Source organism: Sebastes fasciatus, chromosome 2 (genome assembly GCF_043250625.1).
Source record: "Sebastes fasciatus isolate fSebFas1 chromosome 2, fSebFas1.pri, whole genome shotgun sequence".
Taxonomy (NCBI): domain Eukaryota; kingdom Metazoa; phylum Chordata; class Actinopteri; order Perciformes; family Sebastidae; genus Sebastes; species Sebastes fasciatus.
In genome coordinates this window covers 24,408,800-24,425,247 of record NC_133796.1, presented here as the reverse complement: position 1 = coordinate 24,425,247, position 16,448 = coordinate 24,408,800, and the positions used below count along the sequence as shown (strand labels likewise).

Below are 16,448 nucleotides of genomic sequence, written 5' to 3'. Positions count from 1 at the left end.
AACCAGTGATTCAATTTTCTAATCCTTCTTTTCCTAAATGTTTCTATATAGTTTGGTGGTAAAAGGGTGAGTCAATAATACCCCAGTATCCAGACTCAAAGGAGATTTTGAGGTACATTTTAATCCTAAATATGAATCCAACATTAATACTATGATGGATGACAGCTTTTGTTTGATGCAAGTAGTACTGAATGAACTGATGCCCATGGGGATCTGTCTAGGGTAGTGTGAAAATGTCTGTGTGATGTGAAAGTTTGTTTGTGTAAAATGTAGCAACAGCTATTTTGCATAAGCAGGTGACACCTTTTGCCGTAAAAACAATGGGAAGAAAGTGTGACTGCTACAGCCTGGGAGTGAAAGACAAAAGACAATGGGGGGGAAACACTTGTCTTGTTTGATAAATCATGCCACAAGTCATGTCTCCTACAAGCAGCTGTTATTGATAAAGGGGGGATATTAGAAACACCTCCCAGTATAATGCAATACAGTCTCAAAAATGAATGAATGAAGTTGAATGATCATCTCTATAAAATGGATTCAACAAAAAAAGAATATTTTGACATTTATTAAGATAATTTTTTGCATAGCAGGAGGAGGTTGGTGATGCAAGTTAAGTAAGTTCAGTTACACTAAAAAACTTCAAACACGGAACAATTTGTTCTCACATCACATAATAAATGGCATATAGTCTGATGCAGATTGATTTGCATTTCAGGATCTGGACCTTTGTCTGAACTGTGAAGCCCCAGGGTATTCTTTTTGTCTGACCAATGCCGCCTTAATGCACGGGCTTACTGGGGCTTAAGTTCCGGTCCCTTTGTACCAGGGGCCTCACGAGACATGAGCTTAAAAGATGTTTAAATATACATATTATAAATCATAATATTGACAATATGGACAATATTGGGCCAGGGAAGCCACAGAGGTTTCCCGTGTATGGTCTGGCCAGAGGGAAGTAACTGACCCGGCATTTGGTTTGTAATTAAAGTCACTTTTTAATGCAACAACGGATTCTTATTGAATAGTTCAATATTATTTAGGTTTATTATTATGTTAAAGGACTACCATAAAATGATATGCTTACTTACTGTAGCCTATATTTCAAAGATAAAATTGAGTTCAGTTGATGTGAATTAATTGCGACCCTATAGTGACGCCTATTATTTGTAAGGATGGCAAAGTATGCTAAAGTTGTGTAGTCTTACCCCACTATTAAACCTTACAACTCATACACAAACAGTCTGAGTCAGTTATTAGTGCAAAACAAAGCGACTAAAACTGCAATGTTGTGACAGTTGCATGATCAGCATCATGGACAGCACTACACATCAAACAAGACTATGACAGCATGCAGCTGCTCAGGAGACGTTCTACTCTCTCACATACGCTATCTATTACTCAATATTGGCAAACATACAGTGAAAAAGACCCATTTTTTAACCACATAAAAGCTGGAAGACAATTCGAGAAAAACAACTTACACTAAAATTATATGAATATTATGATTGTGGCCTGCTTACTTTCACTTACCAGGGGAAAGCACTTCTGAAGGTAGAGTTTCATATGCTGATCGCTAATCAGAAGGACACATCATTTTGGTATTTGTCGCTGTCCATTCACGGGGGTTCTGAATTGATTTTGCCTTGGCATATTGTGAAGGGAGGGAAGGAACTCCAAAACATCTGTAGCTCCAAGGCCTAAAGTAATATTAAGGCGCTTCTGTGTCCGACTTGACATGATTCATTACAACCGATTAATGCACAATCAGTAAGGCTGCCACTTGGGAACATTTTTTATCACATTATATAGATGAAGTCCTCTCACAACATCGAAATTAAATCTAAAACATTGTATCTAAAATATGTTGTGACTTATTCTTACTGTTCTTTGGCATGATATTCAAGACTTTTTCATTTGTCCATTTTAGAAGCTATTGTGTATATGGCAAAATTGTAAAAATGACATACCATATCTCTAACTATCATGCTTTTGAATTTATAATTCCTCTCATGGCTCATTTCCTTCGCATGTTAACTGGTCCTTATTGTGGAGAGTCTGATACAGGCAGCATTTAGGAGTTTGCATGACACAGACATTGTTGTCATCCTCTCCGGTATCTCCATTAATCATGTAGGGCTCCTAAAAAAGGAGCCTATTTCTGAAACCTGTCTTCTATCATTTGACACAAATAGAAAAATGTCTGTGTCACAACGGATGCTCCTGTCCCCTATCCTGTCCATCAAACCAAACAGCCTAAGATGGGTGTATGCTGTCGCCATGTCTCCAATGGAGATGCTTATGTCTTGTTTTAGCTGTCTGTGTGGTTGCAGATCTCCGCTGAACAAGTGCTACATCATCCGTCGTACTGATCGCGAACGAACATCTTTAGTCCTGCACCATCGCTTCAAAATGCCATAACAGCAAGAGGACCGAACAGCTCTAACCTCTCACTTTATGGCCATGTAGGTGATGATACAGAAGGCCTTGAGAAAAGAATGAGTTCAATTATCCCTGTCACACTTTGAAACATACATGGAGACATCACTTACACACTCACTGCACATAGCTATAAGCTAATATAAATCTACTTTAATGATCAGTGCATAGCCCAATCCAATCAGTCTGTTTGGCATACAGAGCATGACAAGCAGGATAAGTGTAAATAAAAAGACTCATCCATATTTCTGTGCCAGTTGTTTTCCCCCAGAATTGTTTTGTTTACACAAGAACGAGATCAACTGAGGAGAGAAGCTAAATGAAGAGAAGCCACCTGAGACCTCTTGGAGAGAAGCCTGAGTGCTCCCATTCTCAAACTGAACAATTGAATACAGCTCTGTGCAGGAGACGGCATCCCCCTTCAATTAGATTCAGACGCCCAGAGAAAACGGAATAAATCAACTCAAAAATCATCATTTTTAAACAATTTCATTCATTTACGTCAACTATACAATTACAGCGTTTAATGAATAGGCAGTTTATGATGATTGATCCACTGTGAGCACTCCCTTATTGTTTTCTTCTCTCTTTCTCAGTGTTGACATAATCAAGAGGTGTCACATCTGAATTTTTCAGCTGCCACGTGGGTTTACTATAAAGCAGTGCTATAGAGGAGGTGGCAGTATTAGTGTGCAACACCTGAATGGGTGCAATTAACCGACCATAATCAGTTCAAAGTCTCAGTTTGTCCATTGTTTTGATATTTTATGACCAAATACCTGCGAAACTGATATTCCTCAGCTGTTCTTTGTGTTTAGTGCTCATCATAGACTGTATATAAGAAGTGGACGTAGTCACTGTGACATCACCCATTGGTTTGTTGACTTAAAGCACTGCTGCACAGTACAGCCTCATAGAGAGTTTGTTATTACCGACAAATACCATGCAAAGACCAAAACCATCTGTCTGTAGTCTCTCAATACTCTCTGACTTTCCTTTCTGGTCTGTAACACTCAGCCTCAGTCCTATTGGTTCCACCAAAAGATGTAAATCTTTCAAAACAGGTGATAAATATATAGTTTAAACATGCTCAGTAACAGCTGGGCGCTGATGTTTTTAGCAAACATTTCTCAAGAGTAAATAGTGTATTTATTGGGGACCAACTTCAGCGGCTGATTAATACACATTCGGTGCACTTGTGGGTATTTATGGCAGCAAGTCAGTGTATGTGTGTGTGTGTGTGTGATTGACTCAAAATAATGTACAATGTGTGAGTTCATGGTAATGGAGGAACATGTCACCCAGTGTGGCTCGCTGATGTGCTTTTAATAGTTTTTGGAAAACAAAGGAGCTCTATGGCACAGAGGAATCAACTACATCAGGCTTTGGCTACACAGGCAATACTTACTATGATCAATTCATTGTTGGTCTTTTCATAGGACTTGTTGCCAATAAGCAAAATATCACCAAGCTGACCTTTTAAAACAGACAGTCTTTATAATGAATAAAAAGTCAAAAAGTATTAACAAATGTCTAACTGTCTCAGAGTTTGGCGGATCTGTCCAGAGACAGCTGGACTCTTTGAGGGTAAACTTATTGCATTTCTTGCTGGAAAGCAATCATAGGCTGGCCAGGTTGGTAAACACAAACATAGGCCTGCTGTGTTTACTGACAGCACATCGCATGACTATTTGGATAGAGAAGATAAAACAAATAGACGCTGACGTGGCTACCATCATGTGAAGTCCCCTAAAGCAGTTAAGTAACTACATTGTATTAAACCGATGCAACATTAGAGTAATCACATTAAGAATAAATCAGTGAAATGATTAGTAAAAGTTTGTACAGTGAGGTTTACAGTAAGTGAAACAGAGATACAAGTTTGCTTTCAGATAAACATCATCTGACAAAACCGTAATAGTCCAATCACCTTGAATCAGGTCAACCTGCCTTTTGTCTGATTTAATTTACCTTCTGTACTTAAAGCTAACGTATTTCAAATGTCTGGTCTTTCCCTCAATGAAACCAGCATCCATCCTGTTTGTGCAATTATAGAGAAAAGCAGGATCAATGGAATCTAATTTAAGGCAGAAGCATTATTCTAAAACACAAAGCCTGGTGCATCTCTGCGTGGAGCCAGCAGAGTGATTAAGTGCCTTGGTTATATCCTGTATAGCTCTGCTGCACATGCCACAGTGAGAGTGTTCATGTCCTGGATCCCATCACCCCAGCCTCTATTACATCCTCAGAGCAGTCAATACTGGGCTCTGACCGCCAGTCAGTCACTCTCAGGTTGCACACACAGGCAGAATACAAATCAGCCTGGAAAACTCAAAGCTCTGCATCCGCTCTGCGTCCACACCTTTTCTTAGGAGGCTGCTGTTTGGATAAACCTGCTTCCACAAATTTGGTTTGTCACAGAGAAATCTACATCTACAAGTCACAAAATTAACAGCACACACTAGCTGTTAATGATAAAAAGGAGTCAAATTCTAGGTATATAATATGCAAAACTTGTAAAAGGAAAAAAAAGGCCATTACATAAGAAACCTGGCTCCATATTGTACGTTAAGGTACATGAACAATCTCTGAAAATAAATCCATTAAGTCTATGAAGATTGTAGAGCAGCAAAATAATGAATTGATTAGTCGAGTGCAGAAAATGAATCACAACTATTGATAAGCGATTAATCGTTTTAGCCATTATTCAAGCAAAAATGCCAAGCATTCACTGCTTCCATTTTTCTTTTAAATGTGCTGCTTTTGAATAAAACAGGTAATTTGAATACATCACCTGTGTGCCGTAGGAAATTATAACAACCACTTTTCACTATTTTCTCACATTTTGTAAACTAAATGACTAATAGATTAATCAATAATGAAAGTAGTCACAACCTCGAAGATTGAGATGCACTATTAACAAAGTCAAATCCTTGGCAGTATAATCTCTTATGTTTTCTTAAACCTAATGACCAATGAACAATTTAACTGGAAAAAGCAAAAAAATAAAATAAAGCAATAAAAGTAATTCCTGACGAGTGATAAAAGACAAGCTCCAAACAACCCTGTTAATATTGCATCAGATGGAGTCAGAGAGTGTTAACAAAAGGAGGGGATGTGTTCAATTTTTCATGCGCAGTTCCTTTTTCCACTGAGGAAAACAAAACATACGGGCCTGATCAAATTGACATGCGCTGGTAAAGGTCTCTGCAAACCTACCCTCCGTCTCCTTCTTTTTCCTCACCAGCAGCGGTTCATATCCCCAGAGTTAACCCTCACTGAATTCAACTTCATGCAACAGAAAACTAACAACCTCTTTCGCCATATAAACAGGACAAGGTCATCCAGCTATTTTATCTCTGTGTTCAGAAATATAGCATGAATGGTGGCATTAAAGGCTCTGAAAACCTATTTTCTCAGACACCTTCTTCTCAGCAATGGAGCCACACATGAACACTTTTATTTATTGTACAAGACAGATTTTCTGTGTTTTTTTTTAGCTTGTCTAACTGGTTTGAAGTGGACAGGTCAGTGGGAAAAAGGTGATGTCATGTATTTCAGTGCACCGATTAGGATTTAACAACATTTGAATTCAAACGTGATGGCATTTGTGTGGTTACTTACTGCAAGATTTTCTCAGGCCAATGTCAATCAAATCTGATCAAACCACACTTACACAGTCTTGATGAAGCAGATTAGCTGAGATTTAAGTAAAGGATGATGTACAGCAAGCCGGTCATTGTTGTGAAAGAATCCTTGACAGGGCGATGCCGCACCCCGATGAGGGGTCTCTCATCCCCCTGAAGGGGATTCTTTCACAACAATGACCCGCAAGCTGTACATTATCCCCGGCTACTTACTTAAGAAATCAAAAATTTGACACAAAAACAGTCCGCCAGAGTCAGACATCAGAGCTGCGCCCATAGCAACAATGACTAAGGATATTTATTTCTGAATTTTAATTCTGATTGTTGCTTAGTTAAGGCCGTTACACACCAGCGACGTTTTTGTGATTAATTCACAAGTCATATTTTTTTTTTTAAAGATTATTTTTTTTGGTCTTTTTCCTTTATTTGACAGTGATAGTGGTGAAATGGGGAGAGAGAGGGGATAACAGTGCAGAAAGGGCCACAGGTCGGAGTCGAACCCTGGGCTGCTGCAGCAAGGACTCGCCTATTTGATTCACGGTGCGCCCGCTCTACCCGGTGAGCTACCCGGCGCCCAATTCACAGGTCATATGTCATTTTTTTTTACTTTTGTTTTTGTCATGTCTTTCACACAAAACATGAATATTACACAGCGTAATTTTTTTCCAGAATGAGTTTTTGCACTGCGAATAAAGGCATCAACCAATCACATTGTGCAGAACTGGTTGAGTTGCGCCTATATTTATGAAACAACAACACAGAGGCTCCATAGTCTGAACCAGGACGGCAAACTTTATTACTCCTTTCAACCTTGACAAAAGCAGCAAAGACCAGATCCACTTCTTCCGTTCTTACCTTTTACAATAAAAGCATATATATGGATAATATACTGTATGTATAATATTCGCAGGGGAGTGTTTTGCAATTTTGTGTCGTTTATTCGTCACGCCCCGGTGTGTAAAGGTCTTTAATCATAAATATTTTATGTTGCAAAGGAATTTGAATTTGAGAGAATTGAAATGCCCATTGTGTAGTATCTAGCGGTGGGGTGAGGAGATTGCAACCAACTGAAGCCTCTCCCGTGTGCCAAGCGTGTTGGAGAGCTACGGTGGCCGACGCGAAAATGCAAATGTCTCTCTCTGGTTCTATTTGTGGGGATTGTTGACTGTGAATGAGAATCAGAGGGACTTACGGCTCTCTGTTTCAGCCTTGCAGCATTATGTACGAGTTAGGTGCTGAGCTCAGCATGACGTTAACCACATCAGCAACCAATTAGAACGCACCGGTCCCACTTTAGATTGTGCAAAACGATAAAACATGCACACACAGTCAGAAAACAGTTGATTAGAAGAAGGAGGACATTGCTAAACCAAGCGGCTCACCATCATCAGTTTGACAGGTTGTAATGAAACACCTCGATCAAGAATTATTTCACAGTCTGAGTAACCAGGTCATGTCAGCTTCATAATAAGATATTTCCCTTATATTACACCTCAAAGGTGGCTCTGTTTTAACCAGTGAGGAGACAATCTGCTAATTAGCATGGCAGCATCACAACCAGATATTACTCTATTCAGAAAAGACAATTTGCATAATAAGGTTTTTGAATTTGCACTGTTCCCTCTCTTATTAACCTTCCATTAACCTTTAGGTAAACATAGGCAGCTCTGAGCATTATTCCCTGGGATCACACACCAAAAGGCTTGGCTCAAATTCATCAGACCAGCTGTGGAATTGCTTATGGGTGATTAGGCCACTGATGGCTGCTCGCCTCACTGAAGATGAAGATCTCGCAGAAGCTGCTCGGGAGCGAGGAGGTTGCAAATCAGCTAGAGCTCCGTTTGAGTCTGCATGTCCTCTCTCACTCAGGTGAATTGAGATTCACTGGTGATTGGTAAATCAATAGGAGAAGAAACACAGATGGAGACAATTTTGAACGCTGTTATTTTGTCAAAGATATTCAAAAACGAATGAAATAAATGTCTGTTGAGTGGAATTAAATTTCTGTTCGTAGAAAGAAAGTTAAGTAGCAAGAAATTGTAACATATTTTCTGCTGTTTCTGTCAAAAGTATTAAAAATAAGATAGAATATGTATGTTTTTGTAAATGCTACTTTTGTGTAAAGGGTTATGAGGAACTGCAGCAACATTTGGCAAATCATAGATTAATCTACATGTTTGCATCTATTTAGATAATTCACAAGAATAACAGCATTTCAAAGCTTAAAGAAAAGCTGAAAGACAGTAAACAAAAAAACACAATATCGTAACCTTCGTTACATGTATGACTGCTGATCAGGAAAGAACAGACAGCCAAGCTGTGTGATACGAAAGCATGCAAAAACATGTAAGTTAAAGAGAAGTTGGTCCCATGTGTGTGTCTTTTCATAGAGTAATAAATTTCATGCTTGATAGAACACGTGAGCATTTTTTAAGCTTCCATTATGGCAATTATATGCAAATCCTACAGCTTTGAATACAAATAAGTATTTACTTGAATTACATTTCTTGTCTTAGCACATACAAATGACTACTCCTGCAAAATCATAAGCCCGCAAACACTTCACCACCAAGTGCATATACGACTAGTGTGGAGTGCTTACGAAGACGTTTGTCAGTATAAGAACCTGTGAAGCTGCAGTGAATGAAATGGGTATTTTTGTCCGTCAGAGTCTTTGATAGAACCAAACGTTTATAAAACAGATTTATGTAAGGCTCCTACAATGGCATTTGCATTTACATAAAAAGTAGGACCACTGGTTATGACTAATTTCTATGTATATATTACGCAAGGTCAAATAAAGAGTTGAATTGGTCATCACAATGCCTCCTATGGATATATTATTATCTACATTATATTTCACACTGTGAAGTCAAGCATTTCTATTGATTTTTAATTTCTATGGTTCAGTTCCACATTATATATTATTGCTCTGTTTTACTCTTCTATTCTTATTGATTTATCCTCATTTTTAGTTTGTTACATTGGTTCTGATGAATAAATATGTATTTATTGTAAAGCCCCCATTTATATTTAGTAGCTTTTTTATTAGGAACACCTGGCTAAACTAGTGCAGTCTAACACAACAGTCCTACAATAAATCCTACCTTCAACTGTACAGTCATTTTGAAGGATGTCGTGTGTGGTGCTGTTGAATTGTATTGCTTGGTACTTAGTCTGCCCTCACTGAAATAAATGTGGTAAACAAAATATTAGATTTTAAAATAATATTACATTAGTTTACTGTGTATCAACCGGCAACTGGTTGTTTAGTATTTATTGGGTTTAAGGGGAGTGATGTGTGTGTGTGTGTGTGTGTGTGTGTGTGTGTGTGTGTGTGTGTGTGTGTGTGTGTGTGTGTGTGTGTGTGTGTCAGAGGACTCCAGTCTAATGGTTCAACCTATTCCTCCAGTTCAGTCAGGCTCTCCCTGCAGTTGATTAACTTTGTGATCCATTAAGTGGCTTCATCCCCTCAGCAGGGAGAAAGTGCCCTCCACCCTACCCTCCGAGGATTAAGGGAATCCCTTAGACATCATCAAAGGGACTCCAAGGTGAACAGTGCTGCTGACATCCTATGAACGCCACTCTTAGAGACCCACATCATCCGGGACACCCTCCGTTTAGGTGGAGAAGCTCCAGACACCAACTAAGACACCACTGGCCAGAGAGCATCTGAGCAAAAAGGAAGCACTTTCACAACAGTTTCTTCCCAACAGCCATCAGACTACTAGCAAAAGACATTCAAACTGGTGTGAAACACCCAGTCACCCCCTGTCTAATCTCATTTGAACTATTAGAACTTTGATAACTATCTGACAGCCCCTCAACCCCCCCACTCCACACGCACACATTTTTATACTTTTTTTAGGCACATCTCTTTTTATTTATAATAATGCGCATATTTTATTGCATATCTTTTTTACTTGACTGAAAGATCCATACAAGTGGATGCCCTTGTATACTTGCACCTGAGCAAATGACCAATACAAGTCTTGAATCTTGAAGTGTGAGCGAAGAGAGCAGCAACTCTGCTGAATACTCTCAAATCCAAGGCTGGTGGTATATATATATATAGAACAGCAAAAGGTATGACATGTTTACACAATACAATCAATTTACTGCCAGTGACCATTACTACAACCGATTTGACTGTTATCAGGTCATTAAATGTTTCTTAATAGTGGTATAAGCGCCATAGATGTGGGTCAGTAGGGGCCTACTACACCCATTATTAAGTTTTATCATCGATTCACACGGTAGATCACCGAAAGAAGGAATTAAAGAAAAGGACAGCAACCTGTAGTGACTGTAGTAAATAGGTCAGGAGCAAAAGCAGAAGTCCGGCGCTCAACATGAAACTACATAAGGGGTGGAGGTCAGGGGCGATGCATTGGACACAAAACACAGGGCTTTCACCCAGGAGACTGGGGTTTGCATGCCATGTGAAACAAACAACGTGTAGTTGTCTTTGTGTTTCACTTTCACTTTTGAAATGTAGTTATTCTAAGTCAAAAAAACAATGTTTTTCCCAAAACATTAACTAAGTGGTTTTGTTTCCTAAACCTGAAGAAGTTGTAGTTTTGTTGCCTAAACCTAAAGAAGCTGTTTAGTTTGTGTTCAAAACGTAACGTTTCATGCAGTTTTATGTGTTTGAATGTGTTGCTTTTAAGTTTAAGCTTTCAATTTTAAAACATAGTTGGCGTAGTAGGCCCTTAATGACACACATCTATGGTGCTTATATCGACCGATAACGCACATTTAAAGGCCTGATAACAGTCATTTAAAAATCTGAGCTTTGAATATCTTAAACAAAGTTCATAAGAAGATTTTACTTCCTGTCTGGATACTGCTAGGCCCAACGGAGGATTTATCTTGCATTGTCTGTATGCTAATTAAGGTTTAATTTTAAAGCTACAGTGAAAAGAAAACTGGTGGCTTATAAAACAATGAGAAAAAATATATTTTTGCCTCAATCCAGTTGAGTATATTGCTTGTCAGGATGTGTTCACCATTTCAGAAGCCAAGTCCTCATAAGTAAAGTTACTGTTTTAAAATCAACCTTCAATCAAATTTAAAGCCAAATTTAAAGAGACTGTTTGTGACTTTCGTTGACTTAACGGCCACAGGTGTCGCTATTAACAAGCATTTCTGATTCTTAAAAACAGTCCCTTTAAATATTTGAAATACTTTTATATATTATATGGATTTTAACAAACTTTACAGTTTTCATTTCATGTATCGTCTGATGCATGCTTTCTCCTCAGATGCCTTAGTGCTAACCTTATGATAAAAATGTTTGAGCCCATTAACAGCAAATCTTAGGAGAACATTTGTGTTGAATCTTTTCAAAAGCTTCCAAAGTTTAATATATTATTTGACGTGCCAATAGGTGTGCAGGTATTCCGTAAACAAGTAGTCCATCACAGTGATGTTTTGTTGCCTTTATCTTTTTGTCAAAGTTTTCAAGGCTGCTTCAACCTCTGCAGTTGGGAGTGAACAACTAAAATGCATTGCATTTATGAGCTGTTCTCAGACAATCAATTCCAGGCAAACAATAAGGCCACATGGGTAGTCTGAGAAGAAAAACATACATTTTGTAGGTTTTTTGCATTAAAAAGGTTGTTGTGTGGCAGACTGTAAAATCAGGCTTGCTTGAGCAACCCTGAAGAGAGCGGCTGCTGATAATGAAGGAAAACAGGGTTACGCTTTGGAAAAGCCACAGACGTGTTTTGTTTTGAAGACACACAGTTTCAAATGATTCGGTTCTTTGCCATAAATTCTTCTAAATCCTCATTTATAAAGACAAATTATTTCCGCTGTAATGAAGATAACGATACCACAGAAACAGAAACTGTGGAAGTCTGATAAATATCAGTGTAAGATTAGCACGGAGGCACAGATTATGTGGGATTATAAGGATACTGTAATTAACTGCACTGTAATGATGTTGATTTGATTATGTTCATAATCCAGGCATTAAAACTTCTAGGAAGTGTGGAGTTTTTGTAGGTGATACTTGCCCAACATAACAAAATTTGACATCTGTAACCCCTGTATTCAACCATCATGTGCAGCACCTTTCAGCATAAAATATAGGAAGCCTCGAGTAAAACACATCAATACTGCAGCACTAAGAATCAATGCAGAATTCCTTTAGTGCTGCATATAAACTACCTATCAAATTATTTCCTCAAAACAGTGGCACAATCATTTACATCAAAGATTATTTTGTTTATCATCTCCTGCAATTTTTCATTTTATCAACAGAACGAACCTTCAAACTCACAATCAGCTGCAATCATTTCTCATAATAAGTAACAGAAAATGTTACTGTATTCAGGTTTCATTCCAACTCTGAAGTTTTTCTTGTGCACTCCCGGCAGAAATCAAGTTAGAATTCATGGTGTTAAGACCGTGATGTTTGAGCCGAGCGGTGCTATGATTTATATGAAGCTGCAAGGCCACAACTTTCATTTTAACTTTTCCTCAACGAGACCAGACAAGGTGTGAATGTGGCATGAAATGAGGTACGGAAGCAGGGCCAATGGATATTTAATTAATGCTAGGCCTGACTGGAGGACCCAGGCTCATCTGCTGCACGTCTCATCCAATATGCATGATTTACAAGCGGGCTTCTTGCTACAGCAAAGTTTCCACGCAATAAGGAGCATCAATGTGAAGCGGTGTACACAGCTAGCACACAGAGGAAGCAACACTCTGTAAGTCTTGACAAAATACTGTGTGGACTATGCCAAGCCCAAGTTCAAACATATCTGAGAGCACTAACTGCAATGAAATGTCAAAGAGTACCTAAACTTTATATTTCTGGATGAAGATTTGTATTGAAATGCCTTTGTAATTTCATATGAAATATTTATGAGCAAAGCAAAGTATAAACACCTTTGCTGTTTGGGGAAGCACTGAGTTGCAGAGGACACCTTTTCTTTCTTAAACCCTCCTGTTTTATTAATGAATATGCTCTATAAAGACGAATCTGGTGCTGCCTGACCTAAAATAAGATTTTACATTCTGTTTGCAGGAGGGCATGTTTAAACTGTCTGACATGCATAGTAACTCAACTACTGTTATTATGGACTGAGCACACTGTAGCAGGACACTTACTGTCTTTTTTTCTGAATATTTGGAGAATGTTACTTGGCTGTTAGTGCTGGAGAAGTAATGCAATGCAACACTGAACATACAGCACACAGATTGTTCATAAAATTCCCCAAAAAACAGGACCGCAAACTAAACACTTAAAAGTTGAGCGTCTTATGATTAAGAAATGGAAATATTTAACAATACTCATCCACAGCTGATGTGTTGCCCAGTTAGACGTCCTTGCATTTCCTACTGTGTGTAGGATTTATCAATTTAAAGCTGCAGTCAGTTACTTTGAGCAAATTGATAAAAAGCTATTTTTATAAAACGGTCACTATATACAGTAGTGCATGAGACGGATAATCTGTGAAAAAATCATGTTTCTCTGTGCCCTCCTGTGCTCCTAATGACATTCACAAGATTTCAGCACGCCCAAATGAAAACAACCAATAGAGCTTGCGACACTCGCAAACTCTGATCAAACTGTCGAACTAGGCAGCGCTGATCAAATATCATAATAATACTGCACTGTAATGCCTATTTCTTGCCTCAAATGTTTTCTGAAACATATTTTAGTGTACTGTTCAGCTGTAAAATGAGAAAGTTCCATATAATATTGGCGGGCGAGTGATAATTGGGCGGGATAATGATGGCTGGAACCAGATTTGTTGTCATACTCTCTCTGATGCACATTGTTTTATGTGAGCTTGTATTGTGGGATTAAGTATATGTTTTTTTATGTATTTTATTATGTTTTATATTCAAGTATGTGTGTTTTCCATGTTTCACCTGACTGTAAGACCAATTTCACAAGTTAAAGTTAAAGTTGAAGTTAAAAAAAAGTTGAAGTTAAAAAAAAAAAAGGTTGTCAGTGTTACTGGCTGCAACAAAACATTTGAGTGAACGTTACCTGGGTAGCTAGAAGAGCAATATCTGAGTAAGAGTTGTGTTTGGATTTCTGCTGGCAAAAACTTTGTTTACATTGACAAAGAATGCGGTGGAGGTTTAATTTATTCATTTCATCCTCATCCTCATCCTCATCCGCAGGTGTGGGAGGTGTGTGTGGAGGCGAAAAGTCCTGCAGCTCGTTTGACCTTTGACCACCACATTCTGAATCAGTTCATCCTTGAGTCCAGGTGGACGTTAGTACAAAAATTGAAGAAATTCGATCCAGACATTCCTGAGATATCACGAGAATGGTACATACGTGAGGTCACAGTGACCTTGACATTTGACCACCAAATTCTAATCAGTTCATCCTTGAGTCCAAGTGGACCAAATTTGAAGGAATTCCCTTCAGGCTTGCCTGAGATATTGCGTTCACGGACAACCTGAAAACATAAAGCCTCTGGTACAGGAAGAGTGATTACATTTCCAAGTGCATTTTGAAAAGCTTATTAAATTCTGGAGGAGACAGATTATTAAGATTCTTAAGATCAGTTTAAGTTCAGCTAATGTGGAGCCAGTGATATATCCTGCCCGAATTAATGCAGGCTTCATTAATAGGAGAGGAATTTAGACACTTTATAATCCCATAGTATTTATTCATATATTCCCCAAAAATGTGAACAAAGAAATTAGGAGTCTTCATCTACATTTTCCCTCCCATCCCTGTAGAGAGGCAGCACATTCCCTCCCTGGCCGCTGTCCTATATGAATTCAGCAGGTAGAGGTAACAGGACATCATTTTTCCTGCCTGGGCCATCTGTCAGCCCCCCAACGTTGCCTATGTTACATTAAATAAATGCCTGCCTTTTCTCAGGAGTCCACAGCAGCGTTATTAAACTGCCTACCTGTGTTACGATGATAGATCTCCCCCAAACTTCGGACCCCCAGCAAGCCCAGGTTACCCATAAATGCAGAACATAAAGAGATTGCTTGTGCGGACAACCGGTATAAGCAATGAAATCAGGCTGCACACAGCTGACTGGGTCTCTATTCGCACAGAAGGCAACTGGAGGGGAAAGAATGATGATTACATGACTTTGATAATGACATGACAAGGACAAAAAGAATAACATAATAAATCCTAATGATAATAATATGTTAGTGAATGTGTCTTGAATTTCTCAATGAAAAATCCACTAAGAGAGATTTTAAATATCATCCCTTGCTAATGCAAATCAAATATTTCCTACTGCTGTTGTTTCACTTTAAACGTATTCCACTGATGAAACAGCGGGTTGGTTTTATTTTGAAGTAGCCACAGGAAATACAATGTATTTGTCACAGAGGTTAGCTTTTGCTTCTCTATTTGCTGGGTATTAAACCCCACTTGCTGTTACCACCAGTAAACACAGATGTCGCTGCATCAACCAGGACTGAAATCTTAAGGATTATAACATTAATCAAATTTACACAGAGAAAAAGAGTAAAAAGGTATTATTATCCAGCACAGGCACACTGGTCTCTGGGCAGATAATGAAGCTGTCATGTAGGCCTATCAGTCTGCTATGTGCATGGAGGGCGGAAAGTGAGTGGGTGGGGTTCAATAGGGCCCAACTGCTCATTTTTGCCCAAGGGCCTCCTGATGGGTTTATCCAGCCATGACCACTGCAAATACACATGATGTCCCACTATAAATATTTTTTATATGCTAAAGGTCATTATTTCATTTCTAGCGACAACGAAAGAAAAATAATATGCATGTGATAAACATTACACAACAATATACTCCATACTTTAAAAGGCAAGGCTTAATCCACAAGATTAATGCATATTGTAAAAAGCACATATTGTGGCCGACACAAAACAGGCTAACTCACACACATAAAACAACCCTCATACATATTCAAAGCTTCAACAAACCCACACTATAGACTATAATCGATTAATTATGCAATAGCTTGCTGACAGAAACTAGAGGACCTAAATCTGCTCCTGCCTCACAGTCACAATCATGTCTGCTTGCCAATTTCCCACCAGGCCCCAGTGACAAGCTGTGGATGGTGAGCGTGATAATGGATGGTTCTAATGGTCAAGCCTGGACCGCACATTAGGAATCCGGTCGATTCACAGTATTGCACACAGGAAGTGCTGCCAACAATCAATGCTAGGCTAATGTGCGAAAAGGAGTAAGTTGAATGTCAGTCTTGCTGATCAATAACTATTCATTTTCAGCAACCGCATTTCCACAAATAGGACACTTAATATTGTGCGATTGGATAATTACCATGCCCAATTAAGGATGTGTGACACTAAGCGATGGATGGTGGATGGAAAACATCTGCCACACGGCGCTAATGGAGACACGCGCCAGACTCT

At 38.7% G+C, this 16,448-nt stretch overlaps 1 protein-coding gene across 1 annotated transcript in view; it reads right to left on the bottom strand.

The window, feature by feature from the left end:
- The window catches only part of gpc5a (glypican 5a), a 141,141-nt gene that overhangs the window by 7,561 nt on the left and 117,132 nt on the right, over window positions 1–16,448 (bottom strand). The window lies entirely within an intron of this gene.